We start from the raw sequence: 23,861 nt of genomic DNA, 5'->3' as shown, positions 1-23,861 counted from the left end.
AAGCACACAATTTATTCCCGACATCTCCTCTTCTGTATAAAGTTTGACCTAAAAAGGTCTGGATTGTGTCATACAAACTGGTGAGAAGGAATAGAAGTTGTACCTTTCTTTATCATATTATAAGTATTGATCACATCACCGCCAGCACAAAATGCACGGCCCTCCCCCTTTCAGAAATCGGAAAGAAAAAAAAGGATCACTGAATGGCAAGATGAATATATAGAGGGAGAAAAAATTTCAACAAATTACCTTCAATACCACACACCTGGATCATCTTCCCAACTTGAGTAGAGCTGCAATAACCTATATACCTGTATGGAAGAATACCAATTGAGTCATTCACAACAACATTCTCCCTTTAATAAGTCCAAAAAAACGTTGGAAGTGTTTTCAGAGGAATAGAATTTGAATGTAAGAGACTGACAGTGAAATAGTTGAGAGCATTAAGCAAAGAGGGCCTGTTGAGTAAAAGAGTCGTCGTATTAGAACCTTTCCTTTCAACCAACACCTGAAGCAATAGAAAATGAAGAAGAATGTTGGTTTGAGGATCAAAAGGGGGAAGTGTGAAAGAAAGTGAAGGTGCTTACTGGGTCATCAATGGTGGACAGAGTAGTATAACGATTGCATTGAGATATGAAGAGACGGCTGCGCACAGAAGGACGTAAAAGGAAAGACGATTTGAATCTCTGCATTTCTCTGCCGGACGAATTTTGTATAGGTATTCCACGGACGGAGACAACAAGATCTGTCAAATAACAAAAACTTTTTCAGCAATTCTTGTATCTTTCTTTAAATTCATTGTCTAGTAATCTTACCTTGTTGATAATATCAAGCAATCTGTCCGAGATTGTTTCTGACTCTTTCATTCTTTGCAATTTGAACTCCCTCATTAAGGGTCCGTTTGGCCATACGATATGGTATCATGATATGGTATCATGTCATGAAATGAAATTGAAGATTTGTTTGGACATGTGATATGGAATTTTTGTGTTGTATATTTTCTCATAAATTGTAAAACTATTAAAATAACCTCAATTGTTTATTCAATCTTATCAAATAAACAAAAATTATAAAATCGCATAATAAATTATTACAAAGTTATTTATTCTTCACTTAAATAATTGTTTCATCTAACTTTAATTTAATTAAAAAAATTGAACATAAATTGTACTTGATATGCTCATATCTCTCAACTACTCTTACAAATAACCTATAAAGTAGAAAAAAAACATACATTAGTGAGTAAATATTAAGTTAGAAGTTAAATGCACTAAGATAAAAATTAACAAACATCACTAACTTCTAACTATTTACAGGAAAAATCAATAGTTAAATATTATTGAATAACGAAGTTTTAAAAAGTTACCACAAGTTTGAGTCAAAAACACTTCTAATAAAATTTAATCAAAAAAATTATAACTAGTCCACTTGACTAAATATTAATAACTAATTGATCAAATTTTCCCAAGTCTTCAATCAATTGGACTTGATATCCTTTAGTCATGTGAACGAACATTTTGCAAATACTAAGATTAAGAAAGTGCGGCACCGCCAATGAAAATTGTCTTTTATTAATATTATGCTTAGTCATAAGATTAAGACATTTTTTTTTATTATGAAAAATCAAAAAAGTATTACTCCCTTCGTTCTCATTTATATTCACCAAATGAATTTCTACTTTATCATTTATATTCGGGAAAATGCATAAGTACCCCCTCACCCTATGCCCGAAATCCCAGAGACACACCTAACCTTTACTAAGGTCCTATTACCCCCCCCCCCCTACCCGAACTTAATTTATCTATAATATTCTACCCCTTTTCGGCCTACGTGGCACTATCCTTGAAAAAAATGTCAACATGCGTTGGGCCCACCTGATAGTGCCACGTAGGCCAAAAAGGGGTAGAATATTACATATAAAATAAGTTCGGGGGGGTAATAGGACCTTAATAAAGGTTAGATGTGTCTCTGGAATTTCGGGTATAGGCTGGGGGTATTTATGCATTTTCCCTTTATATTCACCAAATTTAAAGTAATAATAAATTTTATATTGGTAAGAATAATAAATTTTAAAAAGTAATGATGTGATTATAATTTTTATTTACATATGAAACAAATGGTTAGTAGATATAAATGTGGGGTTGTTTTAACAAAATATAAACTCATTGATCAATTATTGTATTAAAATATCTCAAATCATGATATGGAATCACATGGTGATTCCATATCATGGTTTTTGGAGAATATGGTATTACCTCTCATGATATGGAATCATGAGATGGAATCAGCATAAAATCGCATGTCCAAACGCTGATTCCATCTCACGACACCATATCGTGATATGGTATCGCATGGCCAAACGCCTACTAAATTTAATACCTTCATTTCTCGTATTCTTTCATCTTCAGCATATTCTTTCTTCAGATAATTCCAAATATTTTTTGGTGATGCGAAAGTCATGATTTTCGTAAAAACAGTTGTCAAAACAGCAGCAAACAAAGTTGATTTTGCCTTCGACTTAATGGTTTTCTTTTCCTTGTGACTCTTGATCTGGGCCACGGTGAGATTATTTGGCAGCGGATTAATTTCATAAAATTTCATAATCCTCTTCCACGGCTTCCCAAAGATCAAGAGCCTCCAAGTAAGTTTCCATTCTCACAGCCCATAGTTGATAATTCTCACCATAAAAAATAAGAGGAGTCATTCGTTAAAAACTATTTTCATAATCCATTTTTCTACTCACAGGTCCCTCAAAAAGAAGGCTCTAATACCAATTGTTGGTTTTTTAATAAAGAAATTAACAGAGAAAGACTTTAAGAGAAAAAATGATGCAGTATTATCAAATGTAATTATTTTATTAATAATTTAGAGACTTACATTTATAGATATAATTCCTAACTAAAAATAGAAAAATAAGATATTAACTTATCAGCTTAATTCAAATAACAAATAAAAATAATTAACTGCTAAATATAAGTCAAATAAGACTCTAATAACATAATTTTAAAATCCTAAAAATAGCTAACTGTTTTATTTCTGCAATATCCTGAGACATATTCTCAACACCCCTTCTTGGATCAGGAATTGTAGATTGTAGTCTCATCTGAAATTAACCTTGTGAACAAATCTGCTAATTCATCCTTTGTCTTGCAAGGCCTGAGTGCATATTTTGTTGGATTAAATGAGAAGCTCTTACCTCTCATTTCAACTTGTAAAATCTCTTGCTTAGTAGAATTAAAAATTCGACAATATTTGTCTCCAAATAATAATTTAAATCCTTTTTCTATTAACTGACCAATACTAAACAAACTTTTATCAATATCAGGCACATAAAGAACCTCTGAAATTATTTTTGTACCTGAGTTTGTTTTAATTGAAACAGACCCTTTTCCTATTGCAGGAATACAATCATCATTCCCAATTCTGACTTTCTTATTTTCCGTAGGAATGAATTCTTTAAAAAGATTTCTTTCACATGTCATGTGGTTTGTACAACCACTATCAATCATCCAAAAATCAGATTTTTCGGTTGAAAAACAAGTTGCCACAAATAAGTGGTCTTCTTGTTCTTCTTCTTCAGTAGTGACTTGGGCAACTGTTTCATCTTTTTGAAATTTATTTTTGCAAATCACAGCTTCTTGGACATCCTCCAAGAACTGCAAACAACAGTAAAAAATAATGCAAAATTATAAATAGTAATATGTCCACGTGGACACATATATACCTTTAAAATACACTATTAATAGTTTAGGGGGTAAAAAATACGGAATTAAATAGTCTAGGGAGGTAATAGGTCCTTATGAAAGTTTAGTATCGCAACAGTACATTCGACCAAAGTTGGGGTATTTTTCAGACCCTTATCCATTTATATTTCGCATTGTACATATTACAAATTTTTCGTCAATTTTTTCGATTTTTATGCAAGTTTGTTTACATATTCATCTAATATTATGTATTTCAATTAGTTATTTAGATTTCTTTTGATTTTTTTTTCAATATCACCGTTTATGATTTATATTTCGCATTGTACATATTACGAATTTTCAGTTAATTTTTTCGATTTTTATGCAAGTTTGTTTACATATCATGTAAAATTTATGTATTTTAGATTTTTAGTCGATTTAACAATTTTTTTTATTTCGTTTTAATATTTCAGATTTATTAGAATCTACAAATTCATTCATATGTTTATTTTGTTTGATTTTTAATACATTTATATTTGCTTTTAGGGTTTTAGATTTGGGGAAAACATCTGTCTGTCTACAATGTCTGAATCAATAGTTTATTTGTGTATTCATTCTATCTATATATCAACAAGTTTTACATTTTTTGTTTTTACATTGTATTTCAATCTCAATTAGTATACCAACATGTTTGTATTTCCTTCTTAATTTGAATTCATCCTAACTGTATGCTAACAATTTTGTATTTTATTGGGTATTCATTCTGTATTTCAATCTCAATTTATATGTGAACAACTTGTATTTCTCTTTTGTTTTGTATTCAACTTAATTGTATACCAACAAGTTTTGTATTTTATGTGCCTACTTTACCTTTCAAAGTCACTTTGTATTTCAAATAAAGAGAACATTTAATTTCTTTTGTATTCACAACTTTATATTCAATCTCACTTTATATTTATAAAACTTTGTATTTTCATCTCACTTGTGTATTCATATATTGTTGTATTCAACATATAGTTCATGATCCATTAGTTTGTATTTTACCTTTCAAAGTCACTTTGTATTTCAAATGAATTGAGTATTTCTTTTGTATTCACAACTTTATATTTAATCTCACTTAGTATTTATAACTTTGTATTTTCATCTCACTTTTGTATTCATATATTGTTGTATTTAAAATATAGTTCATGATCTATTAGTTACATTAACTTAATGGGATACAAATTATTGTATGCATTCAAACAGAAAAAACAACTACTAAACTAAAAAAAACAATTTCATTCGTTATACATCATAATTTGGATACAAAACGTCCGAAAAAAGCTATAAATTCCAATGCATACAAAGATTTCACTGATTCAATCAGGAAAAAAAAAACAACACTCTTGTACTCGACATATACGAATATCTCATCCAAACAAATAAAAAAAAATACCTTATTGTTTTTCGATTGTTCACTGGATGCGACAAATTTATAGTTGTCAATTTTTTTTAAAATTGTTTCAAAAATATGTCGTATTCAACTTGATTTTTTTTTTTGATGTTCTTAAGAAGAAAGCAAAAAAACGTTCGACGGAAAGATGGCTATTTATGCTCTTTTCAAAACATAATTGATTTGTATTTAAATTTTTTTTTACCTTTTTGGAATTTTTTTGTTCCATGATTTTCTCTGTTCTGTTATTAATTATTTGTATTCTTTCAAATTAATAAAAATAAAATAAATACATAACTAATCCCTTAGCAAACTAAAATAATGACATTTTTAATAAATAATGAAATTGTTGCTAAGGAGTCCCACTAAAAGCTAAAATATTGTTGTTTTGAAAATTTTCTCTTTTTTTTGGCAATTGAATAAGTGGGCCCTTTGTCTATTTTAAATCTTGAATAAAACTAACCAAATCTCTCTCTCTCTCTCTCTCTCTCTCTCTCTCTATATATATATATATATATATATATATATATATATATAAAGCTTAATATAGAAAAGGTGATATGACAACTCTCTATGACCACCATTCTTATTTATCTTTTTTCTCAAATTTTTTAATTTTTTAATTCATTTCTTAATATAATAATCTACTAAATATCTCAAATGCATCTATTAACCTACAATTAAAAAGGATAATGAAAAGTTTTAACATAAAGAATATTTTTATTCTTGCAATGGATAATAAACAGTTGTAACGGTTGTCAATAACTTATTGCAACAATCAATTAAAAAAGTATAAAAAAATAGGTTAGAGAGGACATAATCTGAAATACAACTAACAAAATTCAAGAATCATTGCCAACAAAAAAGTTTTACTACATCAAGTAAGTGAAATTTGTGATTTGTTTATACAACTAAAATTAGGCAGGAGAGCACATAATCTGAAGCTAACTTGACAAAGTGGAAGAATCACTTGTAGGAGAGCACATAATATGAAGGTAAATTGACAAAATGGAAGAATCATTGCAAGAGAAGATTTACTACTTCAGGTAAATTGAATTTTTGAAAAGCTTTACTACCTCAGATTAATCCAATTTTTGATTTATTTGTACAAATGAAATTAAGTAGGAGAGCACATAATATGAAGGTAAATTGACAAAATGGAAGAATCGTTGCAAGAGAAGATTTACTACTTCAGGTAAATTGAAATTTTAATTTATTTGAATAAATAAAAATTACGCATAAGATAAAATCGAGAACTCATAGCAAGAGAAGATTTACTACTTCAGATATTTGATTTGTTTATATAAATGAAATCATTAGAATATACTGGGCAAATTTGACTATTTTATGCCAACAAGAATTATAACAGTAGATCTAGAAAAATAAGAACGAAATCAGGAACTCAATATACTGAAGATCGAAAGACATCAAAATGTCCTTTAACATTCAATTTGTGAACCGTGAAAGTGATGTCCACCATGAAGTATTAGTTCTCTCTCTTATTTTTTTTGTTCTTTACAAATGCTGAGGACTATAGAGTACTGAAACAATATGAAAAGCTATAAGAAAAATAAATTTTTGATTCTCTTTTCTAATAGTAAAGAATAAATATAGTGTGGATATAATTGGAAAAGAATAAGAAGACAAGGTAGCAAATCGCAAGATAAAAGGAAAATTTTTTATAGTAAATTAAGTAAAAAATAAAAGGAAATAATATTTTTTAAAAGTAACTATGATAAAAATAAACACACAAAAAAAAATCCAAACCGTTACTTTTTGTTTTACATTTTTTTAGCCAGGAATTCTCTCTCTCTCTTTTTATTTAACCATTTAAATAGAAAAATATATATATATTATTATTAGATCATATTATAAAGGTGATTATAACTACATTAAAAGTGTTATGACTTGGAAAAACGAATAGGTGAAACTAGAGCCTTACGAGTGTGTTGTTGAGTTGATGTGAGGTTTTATGTTGTAAAAGGAGTTCCCGAGCTTAGGTTGAGGGGTTTAGGGGTTAAACCTCAAGGTACGACTCCCCAAGGACCAACCAAAGGTCCTTGAGGAGGACCCTAAAGCCTAACCCCAAGGCTGACCCAATTGACAAAAAGCTGTCAAAATTCAAGGACCTACGGATAGGGACCTACGCCCTATAGGTCCATCCACACCCCTTGGAGCCCATTCGTAGGTCAAGGCCCCAATTTTCAAGTTCCTGAACCAAACCACGGGTGTGAAGTACGAGGCTTCACCCCACTCACGGTCCGTGGGTTGGTGGGCGTGAGTCATATCTGAAAAGCTGTCCAATTCGGCCAAGGCTAGGGGTAATATGGTAAATTCCTTTTAAGGTTAGTTAAGCTAGGGGACGGTTTATATTGATTATTTAGAGTTATTTAAGGCTTTTCAAAGTATTAAACATCCCTTTTACAATTCATTATTCCCAAAACTCAAAAATAGAAATTACCTCCCCTCCCAAATATTTCTCTCTAGAAACCTTCATTGGAGAAGAAGAAGCCAGGGTGTGGAGCTCAAGATTTCATCTTTCTCACTCAATTTTGTGGAGTTTCTACAATCAAGGTATGATAGTCTTCATCCTTGGTTAAGTTCCATCCAAGGAGTCCCTTCAAAACTCTATTTCTCAAAGTTGAAATTCTCCAAAACCTAGAATTTTCAATCTACGGCATGGATTCACTTTCAAAACGATTTCAAAGTGTTTATTGTCTTATATTATGATCAATTTGATGAATTACTACTGCTTTTATGATGAATTACCTATGAATCCACGAATTCCCCTATTTTGTCAAATTGGATCTCAAAGTGTGGGTGATGATTGATGTGGGTGGATTGTGATCAAATTATGCATGTAGTAGTTAATCTAATTGAAATATGTGAATATATATGTATAGAATAGTGATGCAAGATGTGAATCATGAATTGTGATCTATGGTTCTTAAAGGGCTATGAATGAAGAACCTATACATGACTATGAGAATTATGTATATGGTTTGTAATTTTAATGAAAGTAATGTCATTATGTTTAGAATGCAATTGTGTTATTATTGAAAGGTTATTCTCAATTTAACACTTATGAATGATGATGAGATATGTGAAAGTTTATTCTCACATACACATACTCATGAATGAAGAATGAATGAAGTTTCTAAGATTATGTTAATGATGATGTGTTGATTAAAAAGCTATTCTCAATTGTACACTAATAAATGATAATGACATGTTGTGAAAGGACATTCTCACAATATGGGAATTCTTAGTTGAAAGGTTATTCTCATCGTTGAATCTATGAGCTATCTAATGAATGGATGTTGGGTTGAGATGGATGCTCATCCATGAGTTGAGGCGGGGTATCTAGTAACAATCTCTATATCCCACTTTAATGAATGTTGGGTTTGAGATGGATGCTCAACCGTGAGTTGAGGCGGGGTATCTTGTACCAATCTCTTATCCCATATTAATGAACTAAAGTAATGAATGTCAAGTACTCCATGGGGAATAATTCTAAGCACCAAGTGAATATTGATTGAGATGGATGCTCAACTGTGAGTTGAGGCAGGGTGTCTAGTAGCAATCTCTTGAGATGGATGCTCAACCGTGAGTTGAGGCGGGGTATCTAGTAGCAATCTCCCTATCCCATAACTATGTGCCCACATAGGTTTATAGCTAGTGGATCCACCTAAGCTAAATGTTAACGGTCCTACCTTAGGCAAGTAGGAATCCCTTATTTGGTGTGGGTAACATCGGGATTCTATCATTTGCTCACATGATTTATGTCTGTTAAGGCTTACCCCCACAAAGAATGTTAATGAACTATGGCTTCTCAAGAATGCACTACTTAGTATGGGTGGGGGTATGAGACTTCATCCATGCATTGCACAAGTAGTCTTTGAGAGTAGTCATGGTGTGTTCCTTCATGTATGATGTTTTATGATCAAGGATATGAGTTAGGTACTATGGTTACTCAAGAAGTTCTATGAAGTGTGGATGGTAGTATGAGATACCATTCATGCATTGCACGAGTAGGCTTTGAGAGGGCTATGGTGTGTTTCTCAATGTCATAATGTTAAATGAAATGAATGAGCTTATGATGATGCTAATGAGAATATTGATTTAATGTCTAATGAAATGAATGTGCTTATAATGATGCTAGTGAGAATGTTGACTTGAAGGCTTAATGTAATGATGTATGCTTTACTTGGATTGTATTATGAGTTACTTTCCTTGTCATGACTAATGAAATGTATATGTTCCTTATGCATGAGTATTGACTAAAGATGAGTATGACAAATGGTAAGTTCATCTAAGGTGGTCTTAAAGTGGTACTTAGTAGGAATAGTAGTATGGGATGTTATTCTTACATTGCACAAGTATAGCTTAGGACTATCTAAGGTGATGGTCCTAATGTGATGTAATGGCTTATATGTTGATTATGTTTGTATCTTATGCCTTTTATACTAAAGTTCATGATGTTTCTTAAAATTGGCATAATGCATGGTTTTCAACCAAAATGTCCTTTTAAGCCTGGTTTTTGCATGACTATCATACTTAGTACATTTTGTGTGCTAACCCATATTTCTACATTTTTCACAAACTGTAGGGTTCGGACTTGAGAGTTCTATTCTTGGAGGATAGGTTTCTAAGGAGCAAGGAATTGAAGATTTGGCGAGTCCTCATAGCTTCGAGGACAAAACCCACCTTTCCCTTTATGTCTTTTATTTTATGTTTAGAGCTTTTGTATGGGCTGCGTCCCAAAGTTTTTAAGTCTTATGGTTCTAGATTGTTTGAGACAAAGTATAGAAAGACTTCCGCTTGCTTTATGAAAATGACTTCGATTGTATGGTTTTAAAGAGTTTTAAATTCCGCACTATTTTCCTATGTTCTTATGTTATGAATGCTATGAGGCTTGTATGAGGCTCTTCAGAGTCTTGTACGCCGTGTTACGTTCGGGGTGTAGGCTCGGATCGTAACAAAAAGTAAATTAGATAATATTTTATAAATTCTTTGGATTTTTTTAACATAGCACATAAATAAGAAAATATATTTTAAAAGTCAAGAATAGGAGGAAAAAATTAATTATGATTCTTGGTCAAAAAAATATTTAATGAAAAATTTTATAGATCAAAAGAAATAAAATTAAGAAAAAATAGAAATTTTATGAATAATAATAAATTATGATAATAAATAAGAGAAATTAATAGTATTTATTTTTTAGAATATTTTAAAAACAAAAGGCAGAAAAGAGGTATTTGAGAAAAAGTGATAAATTGGAGTAATGCGAGGAGAGAGATAGATAAGGTATTTGATTCTTACTGATTTTAAAGATCAAAAGAAAAAATTAAAAGAAGAAAAATTTCTTCAATAATAATATAAATTATGATAACACGGAGGAGAGATAATATGATTTTTCATTTTTAAAAAACTATAAAAATAGAAGGTAAGAAAAAACTAATTTAAGAAAAAATATTAAATTATATAGTAATAATGAGGAGAGATGAAAAGCAATAAATTATCGTAATGGTAAGAAAAGAGATAAATAAGGTAAACATATTTATCATGATCATAATATAAAGGTAAGTATTATAACTATGTTTAAAGTAATATTCAATTAGATATTATTTCATAAAAATATTCTATGTTTAAAGTAATATTCAATTAGATATTATTTTATAAAAATATTTGAGTTTTTAAACATAAAGTAAGAAAAATATTTAAAATTCAAGAAAAGAAGAAAATGGATAATTGTGGTTCTTGGTCAGAGAAATATTTTATTTTACCGATCAAGAGAAAGAAAAAAAAGAAATTTTGTGAATAATAATAATATCAAAAGAAAAAAAACAATTAAGGAAAAAGATATTTTTTGTGAATAAGAATAATTGATTATGATAATAAAGAGGAGAGATAAATGAGATTTTATTTTAGAAAACTATAAAAATAGAAGGTAGAAAAAGTAATAAATTGTCGTAGTAATGATGAGGAAAGATGAAAAATATTAATAGCTTTTAATAATGGTGAGGGGAGAGATAAATAAGATATTTAAAAAATATATATTTTTTGTGAATATTATAAATCAAAATAAAGAAAAAAATCAAATATTTTAAAAGAAAAGGCAAATGATAATCTTGGCCAAAGTGAGATATTACATCATTCTTATATGTGCCACCTTTATATTTTTTTAAATTGAGATATCAATCTTCAATTATAATTTTAAAATAATGATCACCATATAATTTATTTTATTTATATTTATGTGTAATTGCGATACAAATTTATATTTTCTCTTTTATTTTTATGTAATTTTTTGTTTATTGTGCATTGATATGATGAGTTTGTTTGTTTAGTTGATTATATTATATATTATGCTTATTTGACAAGTTTTATCTTGTGGTGCGATTTATTATGTATGAAATATATCGAAAAGTTATATTTTTTTTAAGTACAAATTTTAGTTCTAGACTTTGCTACAATAAATCTTTAGCTCGGTGATCATTTTTATGAAATTAACTCTTTTTTTTGTTTAAAAAGTCAAACACTTCCTATAATACATTTAATATTGTATTATATATATATATATATATATATATATATATATATATATATATATATATATTTCAAGTGCATCTACAATCCACTCAAATTATTATTATTAAACTAAAAGAAAATATCGTGTTAATCAAACTAAAAATTCAAACTATATTGAATTATTACAATCGTTATAACTAAAACTTAAAAATTAATATATATGAACTTGAAAACTAAAAAGGATCCTTAAAATATTTTTGATATTCAAATATAAGAAAGAATTTTTAAAAATACTTGATAAAAATATTTCTCATCACGCGAAGCGCGAACAAATTCACTAGTATATGTATAATCGATAAAACCTCATTTTCTTTTGGCAATTGAATAAGTGGGCCCTTTGTCTATTGTAATTCTAGAATAAAACTAACAAAAAAAAAATAGAGTAAATTTTAGGTTTAGCAAATATAAAAATTATATTTGTATGCTATAGCTATAGTTTGCATAATTGCGCTTCATAACAAATTTTATGTTTGCAATGGAGTATCAGATTTGTATAAATCGCAGGCAGGCATTCGTTTGTATAAAAACGCAGCGATTATATATGTATATCAGTTTGATAATTGTATATAGGGAAAAGACATAAATCTTCCCCTAAACTTATATCGAAAAGTCACTTACACGCTTAAACTATCATGATGATCTAGTACACACCTTTACTATTCAAAAGTGAATGTAATACCACCCTGAGACTTCTAACACCACTCTCATAGGGTGTGGTGTAATACACTCGCCGCCACATCAGCGCTACGTCAGCGCCATGTCAGAAATTATGATTTTTTATATAAAAAAAATTCTTTTCTTTATTAATTACTTTTCTTTTGTTAACAATATTTTACACTAATTAATCTTTAATTAATTATTAAAATTCTCTAATAATTATACCTTCTTCATCACAAAATCTCACCCACTCCATCTCTTATCTCACAGAAAAAACCATATCCGGCTACCTAATTCATTATTGATTCTTTGTTCTTCACTACTGCCATATCACCTCAATTCTTCTTCTTCGCCATCCACCACTAAATATCACCATCACCATTTCTAATATAATTTTTTTCTTCTTCACCATCTTCAATTTCCACTTTTTTTTTTTTCAAAATCGTTACCAGTGCCACCACACTCATAAAGTTGTCATCTTCACCAAATTCAAAAATTGATTAATCTTCTTCACCACCTTCAATTTCCTCTCTTTTTTTCACCCGTTACCTAGAACCACCATACTCATAAAGCTGCAATTACAACTAAACCCAAAAATTGATTAACAATCAATTTTTTTTTAACAAAGTAAAAAAATAGAAAAGATAGAAACAATCAACCAAAATCACCTAAATATAACTTACGGATTTATTATTTAGGTTTATCCTAAAAAATATTGATTCTTCCTTTAGTAAAAAATATCACAAAATACAATTATTCACTAACAAATCTATGAGAATTAACATAATTGCTAATCAAAAAAAAAAGTTATGCTTTGAGATTGTGATGTATAAAGAATGAAGAAGAAGAGATGTGAAAGAGAATAATAGGTGTGAAGAAGAGGAGGTTTGAAGAAGAGGTGTGGGGGTAGGGGTGGTGTGGAGGAGGGTGGGGGGGGGGGGTTAAAAGCTGATTCTAATTATTATTTTTATTTTTATTTCTAACTGCCACGTTTAGTTTTTATTTTCATTTTATTTCTTTGCCACATCAGATTTAAGGAGTAAATAAATTCACTTTTGAATAGTAAAGCTGTGTAATAAGTCATCATGATAGTTTAAGCATGTAAGTAACTTTTCGATACAAGTTCAAGGTGGAATTTATGTCTTTTCTCTTGTATATATGTAACTATTATGTATATGTATCAATGATTGTGTTTGTATATCTGCATAAAATTTGAATTTGTATACAATGGAATCGAAATAAAATATTTGTATATAAAATCTCTCTCTTGCTTTATACAACACAAATTATACATTGTAATTTGTATAATTTGTATTTGTATAAAGCGAGAAAGAGAGAAAGGCAAACGAGAACTGGTAGGAGAAGATCTGTATTTGTATAATTATTAGTGTATAGGATAAAAATATATGTACTTGTATTTGTATATACCGTTTTCTCTCGCTTTATACAAACACAAACATAATTTATATATTTGTGTTTGTATAAAGTGAGAGAGGCGAGAGAGAGTGGCAAGTGAGATTCTCTGGGGAGAGAGGTGAATGACAAGTGTTTGCTACTGATTACAATTAAATAAAACTATCGTTATAGCATTTAATTTGAATTAATAGTTTACTATTTTATACAAAGTCATACGGGTAAATGGATTTGGTTAATTGGGTGTATTACATTGTTTGACATATTTGATTGGACAAGTAATTACTTGGCCAGTATGTAATTGTGTGTAATTGGTAAGAGGTAATTACACTCTCTAATTCTCGGGTTGGGGTGGGGCTGTTGTGAATTGCTAGTAATTACATGGTGTAATTACAAACGGGTTATTTTTAAATCTTTTCCTTATATTTCTATTTTATTTCATTTTTTATTTTTATTATTTTAAATTATTTTTGTTATTCTAATATTTTCTAATAATATAATTTTGTTTTATGTTATTTATATTCCATTTCCTTCTCATTCTCAACATTAATTACTTCATGTGATTTCATGCAATTTTTCGTATTTTTTTAATTACTCTATGTTGACTTTTTTCATTAGCACAATTAATTTGTTAGTATTCTAAATTTTAAATTAGGCTTAACTCATCGACATCCCCTTAAAATTGTCTGCATGATTCACTTAGACATCTTACCTAGAGCTAGTACCTATTAGACAGTCTAATATTAACGAATATGTACTGATTGAATACAAAATGATAATAAACTTTTAAAACATTGTATGTGTAATTCACACACACCCGTCTGGAAAAAGTAACGAATAAAATTGCACCATGTAGCACATGGGCACTCTAATGAATTTTCAATTATTAAAAAAAATATTCCCACCTTTAATAATCTAAAAAATTAATTAACAAAAAAGAAGAAAAAAGAACCCCCCCCACCCCCCAACCCCCACACAAACCCACCCACCTTTCTTCTTCTTCCCCTATCACCTGTCATTCTGATTCCTCTGACGACAACAAAAGAAGAAAACAGAAAATCATCATCTTCTTCTTCCTCTTCTTCTTCTTCTTCTTCTTCTTCTTCTGACGACAACAAAAGAAGAAAACAGAAAATCATCTTCTTCTTCTTCTTCTTCTTCTTCTGACGACAACAAAAGAAGAAAACAGAAAATCTTCTTCTTCTTCTTCTTCTTCTTCTTCTTCTTCTGACGACAACAAAAGAAGAAAACAGAAAATCTTCTTCTTCTTCTTCTTCTTCTTCCCTGTCACCTGTCATTTTTTATTCCTTGGAAGAGATTAACTTTTGATTTTCTTCTTATAATAAACTATGGGCTATGGAAATCAAGTCTGATGCAAATAGTGGAAAATTATGAAGCATGATAGATTAGTAGAGTGATTATTGAGATTTTTCTTCTTCTTCTTCCCTGTCACCTGTCATTTTTTATTCCTTGGAAGAGATTAACTTTTGATTTTCTTCTTATAATAAACTATGGGCTATGGAAATCAAGTCTGATGCAAATAGTGGAAAATTATGAAGCATGATAGATTAGTAGAGTGATTATTGAGATTTTTGTGATAAATAAATTGATGTTGATAAATTATATTGAGATCGACGACGAAGAGAAATCGAGAGGATTTAAATGAATTATATCAAATTTTCTGATATCATTCTTAAATAACTTTAATGGTTTGTGATGTTTGTTGATTGAAGCAACCAGAAATAGAGATGAGCGGAGGTCGCTTTTATAATTTCGATGTCCGATTATTATTTTTTTTGCAAATTCGATTAGCGGATTCAATTTTTTTTAAAATTAAAATAAAAACGAAGAACCAAAACAAACAAAGTTTAAAATGCTTAAAATGGGGCGAAGAAGAAGACCACTAGTATTGCCTACATGGGTGGAGGTGGGGGTACTTTCTTTTTGGGTATTAAGACTTATTTTGTGTCACGCCCCGAGCCTACACTCAAGAACAATTGCTGGCCCCAAGTGAACCCTTGGCCTGACTTACTTACTTAGCGGAAGACTTAAACACAAGAAGTATTACTCATGCAATGACTTTAAGAAATAAAAATCTTAGCCAAAATGGCAACCAAAGTCTTAAATGTATACAACTGAAATGAATAAGACTGGAGAACTAAAACTATCTGTCTATGAAGCCTCTAAAACAAAGAGGGATGTCGGGATAGGACCCCCGATCATCCTAACAACTGAAAACTAGAAAGCAACTGGTAAAATGAGTCCTCCGGAATGCAATGAGGCTCACCAGCTGACTATGAGTGCTGAACCTGATCAACGAGGTGTTGAATGCTGATCCTGGTTACCTGTGTCTGCATCATAAGACGAGGCAAGCCAACTGGCATTAGTATATTGAATGTACGAGTATGCGAGTTGGAATGCTAAACACAAATTAAGCTTGAAGGAATCTGAAAGAACACTTACCTTGGTTCTTCTTAACTCATGAATAACTCAACTCAATATAAAGCAATAAAACACATGCAATATATATGAAAAGCTTTATAAAACAGTGGAAAACAACCAAGTTCGTTAAAGAAATGCAATAACAAACTCAACTTTATTTATATAATAAAGTAATATAGTTTCTGACCGACTATGAGCCTAAGTGGTGATACAACATATTGCCCACGCTGCCAGAACTGTCCTATACTTTGCCGTCATATAGAACACTTAACTTAGTGGATCCACTAGTCTATGCTAAAAACATCTTAAGGATTCATCTAAAAAGTATGATCCTTTACTATCCATGATGACTACATGGTTTATGGAGACTTGAGTTAATATGAACTCGCATCCCCATAGCGGTGCTCAATACTACTACCAAAATATACTTAGCTCATATGTTTTAAAAATACACTTCTTTCTTTGCCTTGAGATAATTACTCAAAACATAGCTTAAAAGCTCTCTTGGAATCTGTGTTCCCTTTCTTTCTCAAATGTGAAAACATTTTTAAACTCTTGGGAATACTTAGTTTCCTTATAGCTTTTTGAGAAATGAACTCAAATCTTTACTCTTTCCTTAACTTGAAACTTAAGTCTTAAAACAAAGTTAAATATGTTTGTGAAAGACTTTGGAAAAACTTTATGAACTTCTCTTGACTTACTTCTTAAGTTTTAGACTTGACTCTTTACTTCTTAACTTTGATCCTAACTTTCCTTGAATTGGATTATGGATTCAAGGTTCATGATCTCATGTTTATGGATGATTTCATGATGTTTAGATGTACCTTAGAGTGTTGGAATCAACTAAGAAACATAGGTACATTGCTAAGGAACAAGTACGTAAAGGTGGGGAGCGAATAGGGAGAACTGGCGTCCCTGGCGCTCTGAGAGGAGCGGGGCACCAGCCCTCAATATTCAGAGACCAGTCTGGTGCACGCTGGCTGGCGTGGTGCCCCAAGGGTGAACATTCAGAGACTCTTTTGGGGGGCGCTGGCTGGCGCGACGCCCCACCCCTATCCCCAGGTGTTTGACGACTTTTCTTCTCCGTTTTTCATCTCTAAACCCTCTAAACTTCAATGGTTCCTTCCCCAAACACTTAGACTCATTTATACCCTCACTATATGATAGATTCAAACCGAAATTACACTCGGAAACATGAATCAAATTGCAAGAAACTCCAACAACACAACCCATAAGAAATTCAAACGAAACTTTCAACAATGTTCATCAAGAACTCAATTTCTAAACTTTCAAAGACTTAAATTCGCTGAATATAATCATGGTTGGTGCGTGGGTGAAATAACCCAATGCTATGTGATCTCACATACCTTTTAGGGATCACCCCCGATGAAATCCACAACTAAACTTGACGATCTTGACGAATCTTGCTTCCTCTTCTCCTTTCTCCTCTTTCTCCTTTCTCCAAGCCCTAGAGTGAAATTCACTTTTCTAAAACTGAATAAAATCTGACTTTACCCAAATTAAACTCCTAAAAATGAATTAGAATAATTAGGTAAGGAAAAGACTAAATTACCCTTCCAAAATCCGGATTAGACTTTCCTTAATCCAACAACCCAACTTCCAAAGGGCATAACTTACATATATGAACTCGGAATCATGGAAACTCGGCGGCGTTGGAAAGATCATTCCATGAGATTCCCAACCATATGTGGAAGTACACCTCATTCATCCTGAGATAGGAGTTATGACCATTTGAAGTTGAACAAAACTCAACTTTTCCTAACTTTAACAAATTTCCAGATTTTCATTCTTTTCCAAAAAATGACTATTTTCAATTATTAGCTTCTTCCTAGTGATTTCAAATTGCGAGATGTTACAATATATTCCCCTTGGGAACATTTGTCCTCGAATGAGATTACCCTTACTAGGGTAAGGGTGGTAACATCAAGTTCAAACACCCAACAAGCAAATGCAAACAACATGCTCACTCATAATTTAAAGAGTACTAAGAAGAGAATTAGTACCTTGGTCTGCATTTTCTCCGGACTCAAAGAGATGTGGATTTCTCTTCTTCATATCCTCTTCAGCTTTCCAAATAGTTTCCTCAACAAATTGGTTCCTCCAAAGGACTTTGACTGATGCTACCTCCTTAGTCCTCAACTTGCGAACTTGACGATCTTGAATCTGAACCGGAATCTCTTCATAAGATAGGCTATCCTTTATCCCAATATTTTCAGTTGGTATGATCAATGAAGGATCGTCCATGCACTTCTTCAACATAGAGATGTGAAATACCGGATGAACCACGACTAACTCTTGTCGTAGCTCCAACTCATAAGCTACATTGCCAATCCTCTTGGATATTCGATAGGGTCCAATATACCGGGGACTAAGTTTCCCTTTCTTACCAAACCTCATAACACCCTTCATGGGTGAAACTTTAAGATATACCCAATCATCTACTTCAAACTCTAACTCTCTTCTCCTAACATCAGTGTAGGATTTTTGACGACTTTGTGCCGTTTTCAACCTCTTTTGGATCACTTTCACCTTCTCCATAGTTTGATGAACTAAATCTGGTCCTATCAACCCTGCTTCACTAACTTCAAACCATCCAATAGGAGATCTGCATCTTCTCCCATAGAGAGCTTCATAAGGAGCCATTTGGATGCTAGAGTGGTAACTATTATTGTAAGCAAACTCGATGAGAGGTAGGTGATCATCCCAATTACCTTTGAAATTGATCACGCACGCCCTCAACATATCCTTTAAGGTCTGAATAGTGCTCTCTGCTTGCCCATTAGTCTGAGGATGAAATGCGGTACTTAAGTTCACATTTGAACCCAAGACTTTTTGGAATGACTTCCAAAACAATGCAGTAAATTGCGCACCTCTGTCTAAAATAATGGAGACCGAAACCCCATGAAGTCTTACCACCTCTTGAAGATACAACTTAGCATAATCTTCTGCTGAATGGATAGTCTTTATAGGCAAAAAGTGGGCTGATTTTGTCATTCTATCGACAATCACCCAAATAGAATCATGCTGCCTATGAGATCTTGGTAAACATGTGATGAAATCCATATTAATCATCTCCCACTTCCATTCCAGAAGTTCTATATTCTGAGCCAAACCACAGGGCCTTTGGTGCTTTACTTTAACTTGTTGGCAATTCGGACACTTAGCAACAAATTCTTCAATGCCCTTCTTCATACTATTCCACCAATAGACTTCTCTCAAGTCACGATACATCTTCGTGGAATCCGGATGAATGGAATATCTGGAGCTATGAGCTTTCTCCATGATCCTCTCTTGGAGTCCATCCACTATTGGTACACACAACCTACCTTGAAATCTCAATACGCCATCTCCCCCTTGTTCAAAAGCTAATCCTTTTTGCTTATGAACATTTGCCTTCAATTCAAGCAAAATGGGATCTTGGTCTTACTTTTCTTTTACTTCTGACACTAAGGATGATTCAGCCTCATTCATCTTTCTGTGGAATCCATTAGTCGAACTCTCAATCGTGCAAGTCTATGCACATCCTTCGCTACCTCTCTCTTTTCTTCCTTAACATGGGCGGTACTAGCCATAGACAACCTGCTCAAGGCATTAACAACAACATTAGCTTTACCTGGGTGATAAGGAATACTCATGTCATAATCCTTGAGTAATTCTAACCACCTCCTTTGTCTGAGATTAAGCTCTTTCTGAGTGAACACATATTGAAGACTCTTGTGATCAATGAATACATCAACATGAACACCAAATAAATAATGACACGATATCTTCAAAGTGAATACTACAACAACCAGCTCTAAGTCATGGGTTGGGTAATTCTTCTCATGAACTTTCAACTGTCTGGAAGCATAAGGTATAACTTTTCCATTCTGCATTAAGACACAACCCAAACCAACTCTAGATGCATCACAATACACCACAAAACCTTGAGTACCTTCCGGTAAGGTCAAAACTGGATAAGTAGTCAACCTCATTTTCAATTCCTGAAAGCTTTTCTCACAAGCTTCAGACCATTGAAACTTCATTATTTTCTGGGTCAACTTGGTCAAAGAGGATGAAATAGATAAGAACCCATCTACGAACCTTCTATATTAGCCAGCCAAACCCAAGAAACTCCTAATATCAGTTGGACATGTGGGTTTAGCCCAACTCTGAACTGCCTCTATATTTTGGGTATCAACTCTAATTCCATCACTGGAAACTATGTGGCCCAAGAACACCACAGACTCAAGCCAAAACTCACATTTAAAGAACTTAGCATATAGTTTCTTATAGTTCAAAGTCTGAAGGACTATTATGAGATTACTAACATGATCTTCTTCATTCCTTGAATAGATTAGTATGTCATCAATGAAGACGATAACAAACATATCTAAATAAGGTTTGAATAATCTATTCATAAGGTCCATGAACGTTGTAGGTGCATTAGTTAAACCGAACGACATGACCAGAAACTCATAATGACCATAACGGGTCCTGAATGCTGTCTTGGGAATATCACACTCCCTTACTTTCAACTGATGGTAGCCAAAATCTGAGGTCAATCTTTGAAAAACAAGAAGCACCATGAAGTTGATCGATTAAATCATCAATTCTTGGAAGAGGATACTTGTTCTTGATGGTAACCTTGTTCAACTGACGGTAATCTATACATATCCTAAGGGAACCATCTTTATTTCTCACAAATAAGATCGGAGCGCCCCAAGGTGAGACATTTGGTCGAATAAAGCCCTTATCTAGAAGATCTTTTAACTGCTCTTTAAGATCTTTCAACTCTGCTGGTGCAATTCTATATGACAGAATAGATATAAGATGATTATTTGGAAGAACATATATATGAAAGTCTATTTCTCTCTTAAGAGGGACTCCGAGAAGATCATTTGGAAAGACTTCTGGAAACTCTTTTACTACTGAAACTGACTGAATAGGAGGTATCTTAACACTAGAGTCATTAACTTGGACTAAGTGATAGACACACCCCTTGGAAACTAGCTTTCTCTCCTTAAGGTTCGAAATAAACGACCCTTAGGCCCTGCTGAACTACTTTTCCACTCTAAGACTGGCTCATTTGGAAACTGGAACTTGACTACTCGAGTTCTACAATCAACTAAGGCATAACATGCATGATACCAGTCCATACCAAGAATGATATCAAAATCTTCCATGTCTAACTTAATTAAATCAGCCATGGTACTCTTGTGTTTGACGGAAATGGGACAATCACGATAGACTCTCTCTGCTAGAATGGACTCACCAACATGTGTAGAAACACTGAAGGGCTCAAGAAGTTGCTTAGGAAGAACATCAAAATTGAAGACTTGGATCATACCCGTGACAACATCTGGCGAATCCTCTTGCTCTTGGCGATTAGTGATCGCATAAAGGCAATTTACTCCTCCGCTGGTATCGAAAGTAGCTCCTCTAGGTACATCCCTGTCTGGTGGAGCAATTGATTAAAATTGGGCCCTATTGCCCTGGTTTCCACTACCTTGCCTATTCTTTGGGCCCTCTTTCATGAAGTGACCCTCTTGTCCACACTTGAAACAACCTGTCTGGCCATCACGACACTTACCTGGGTGGGTTCTACCACACCTAACACATGCAGGATCCCAGTTGCCTCCTTGTGCCACACTACTCTGAGACTGTGCAGGTCTAGCTCTGAAGTTCTGTGAATTCTGGCCATTATACTCACCTTTGTTTCTGGGTGCAGGTGCACTAGCAGATGATGGAGCAGGTAGGTTCTTTCTGCTTATATTGGAAAGAAGACCGGTTTTCATTACTCTTTTGCTGCCCGGATTCATTCCCTGATGTCTTAGCCCACTTATTCTCAAACTCTTCTCTATCCTTCAGCTAGTCCTTCTCAATTTGTTACACATGGATCATCAGGCTTGCTATGCCCATGTAACCTATTAACATGACTGCCTTACTTGACAGACGAGTCAACTCAAAAATGAATAAACTCCTCATGCTCCTTATGTCAGCAACCATGTCTTAGCTCACGGGGAAAGAAATGCCCCATGAAGGCCTCCTCCAACAAAGCCCAGCTCACAATCGGATACGCGTAAGCACGAATAGAAAGAAGCTTTATAGAGATAAAACTCTAACGCATGAAATGAGTATGAAAGAAGTGAAGGAATTCCTAAATGTTGCAGCCTCCTAATTATGGATGTGGCGCGATTCACACCGATAACTAGAACTCTACAGATACAACTTTATAGACTCCCTAGAACTCTTGAACTCTGTGCTCAGATACCAATTTTGTCATGCCCTAAGCCTACACCCCGAATGTGGCTGACACTAGAGAACCATTGCTGACCCCAAGCGAACCCTTGGCCTGGCTTACTTACTTAGCGGAAGACTTAAACACAAGAAGTATTACTCATGCAATAACTTTAAGAAATAAAAATCTTAGCCAAAATGGCAACCAAAGTCTTAAACGTATACAACTGAAATGAATAAGACTGGAGAACTAAAACTATCTGTCTATGAAGCCTCTAAAACAAAGAGGTATGTCGGGACAGGACCCCCAATCATCCTAACAATTGAAAACTAGCAAGCAACTGATAAAAAGAGTCCTCCGAAATGCAAGGAGGCTCGCCAACTGACTATGAGTGCTGAACCTGATCAACGCGGTGCTGAATGCTGATCCTGGTTACTTGTGTCTGCATCATAAGATAATGTAGGCCAACTGGCATCAGTACATTAAATGTACGAGTATGCGAGTTGGAATACTAAACACAACTTAAGCTTGAAAGGAATCTGAAAGAGCACTTACCTTGGCTCTTCTCAACTCATGAATAACTCAACTCAATATAAAGCAATAAAACACATGCAATATATATGGAAAGCTTTATAAAACAGTGGAAAACAACTTAGTTCATTAAAAAAATGCATTAACAAACTCAACTTTATTTATATAATAAAGTAATATAGTTTTTGTGGGAGATTCTCTAACCCACAACCACCACTATGAGCCTAAGGGGTGATACAACGTCTTGCCCACGCTACCATAACTGTCCTCTATTTTGCCGTCATATAGAACTCTTAACTTAGTGGATCCACTAGCCTACGCTAAAAGCATCTTAAGGATTCATGTAAAAAGTATGATCCTTTACTACCCATGATGACTACATGGTTTATGGAGACTCGAATTAGTATGAACTCGCATCCCCATATCGGTGCTCAATACTACTCCCAAAATATACTTAGCTCATATGTTTTAAAAACAAACTTCTTTCTTTGTCTTGAGATAATTACTCAAAACATAGCTTAAAAGCTCTCTTGGAATCGGTGTTCCCTTTCTTACTCAAATGTGAAAACATTTTTAAACTCTTGGGAATACTTAGTTCCCTTATAGCTTTTTGAGAAATGACCTCAACTCTTTACTCTTTGCTTAACTTGAAACTTAAGTCTTAAAAAAAAGTTAAATATGTTTGTGTATGACTTTGGAAAGACTTTATGAACTTCTCTTGACTTACTTCTTAACTTTTAGACTTGACTCTTTACTTCTTGACTTTGATCCTAACTTTCCTTGAATTGGATTATGGATTCAAGGTTCATGATTTCATGTTTATGGATGATTTCATGATGTTTAGATGTACCTTAGAGTGTTGGAATCAACT

At 32.7% G+C, this 23,861-nt stretch overlaps 1 protein-coding gene and 1 pseudogene across 2 annotated transcripts in view; one reads left to right on the top strand and one right to left on the bottom strand.

Annotated features, from left to right (window-relative positions):
* Window positions 1-23,861, top strand: part of LOC125837375 (probable protein phosphatase 2C 10) — a 1,808,044-nt gene that overhangs the window by 859,618 nt on the left and 924,565 nt on the right. The gene's annotated exons all lie outside the window — the stretch shown is intronic.
* LOC125837403 (uncharacterized) lies at window positions 252-22,227 on the bottom strand (annotated as a pseudogene).

The sequence above is a fragment of the Solanum verrucosum genome, unplaced genomic scaffold (assembly GCF_900185275.1).
Source record: "Solanum verrucosum unplaced genomic scaffold, falcon-dt-bn FXZP01000147.1, whole genome shotgun sequence".
NCBI lineage: Eukaryota > Viridiplantae > Streptophyta > Magnoliopsida > Solanales > Solanaceae > Solanum > Solanum verrucosum.
The sequence above is the reverse complement of the archived record's forward strand: the minus strand, read 5'-3'. Positions and strand labels throughout refer to the sequence as shown.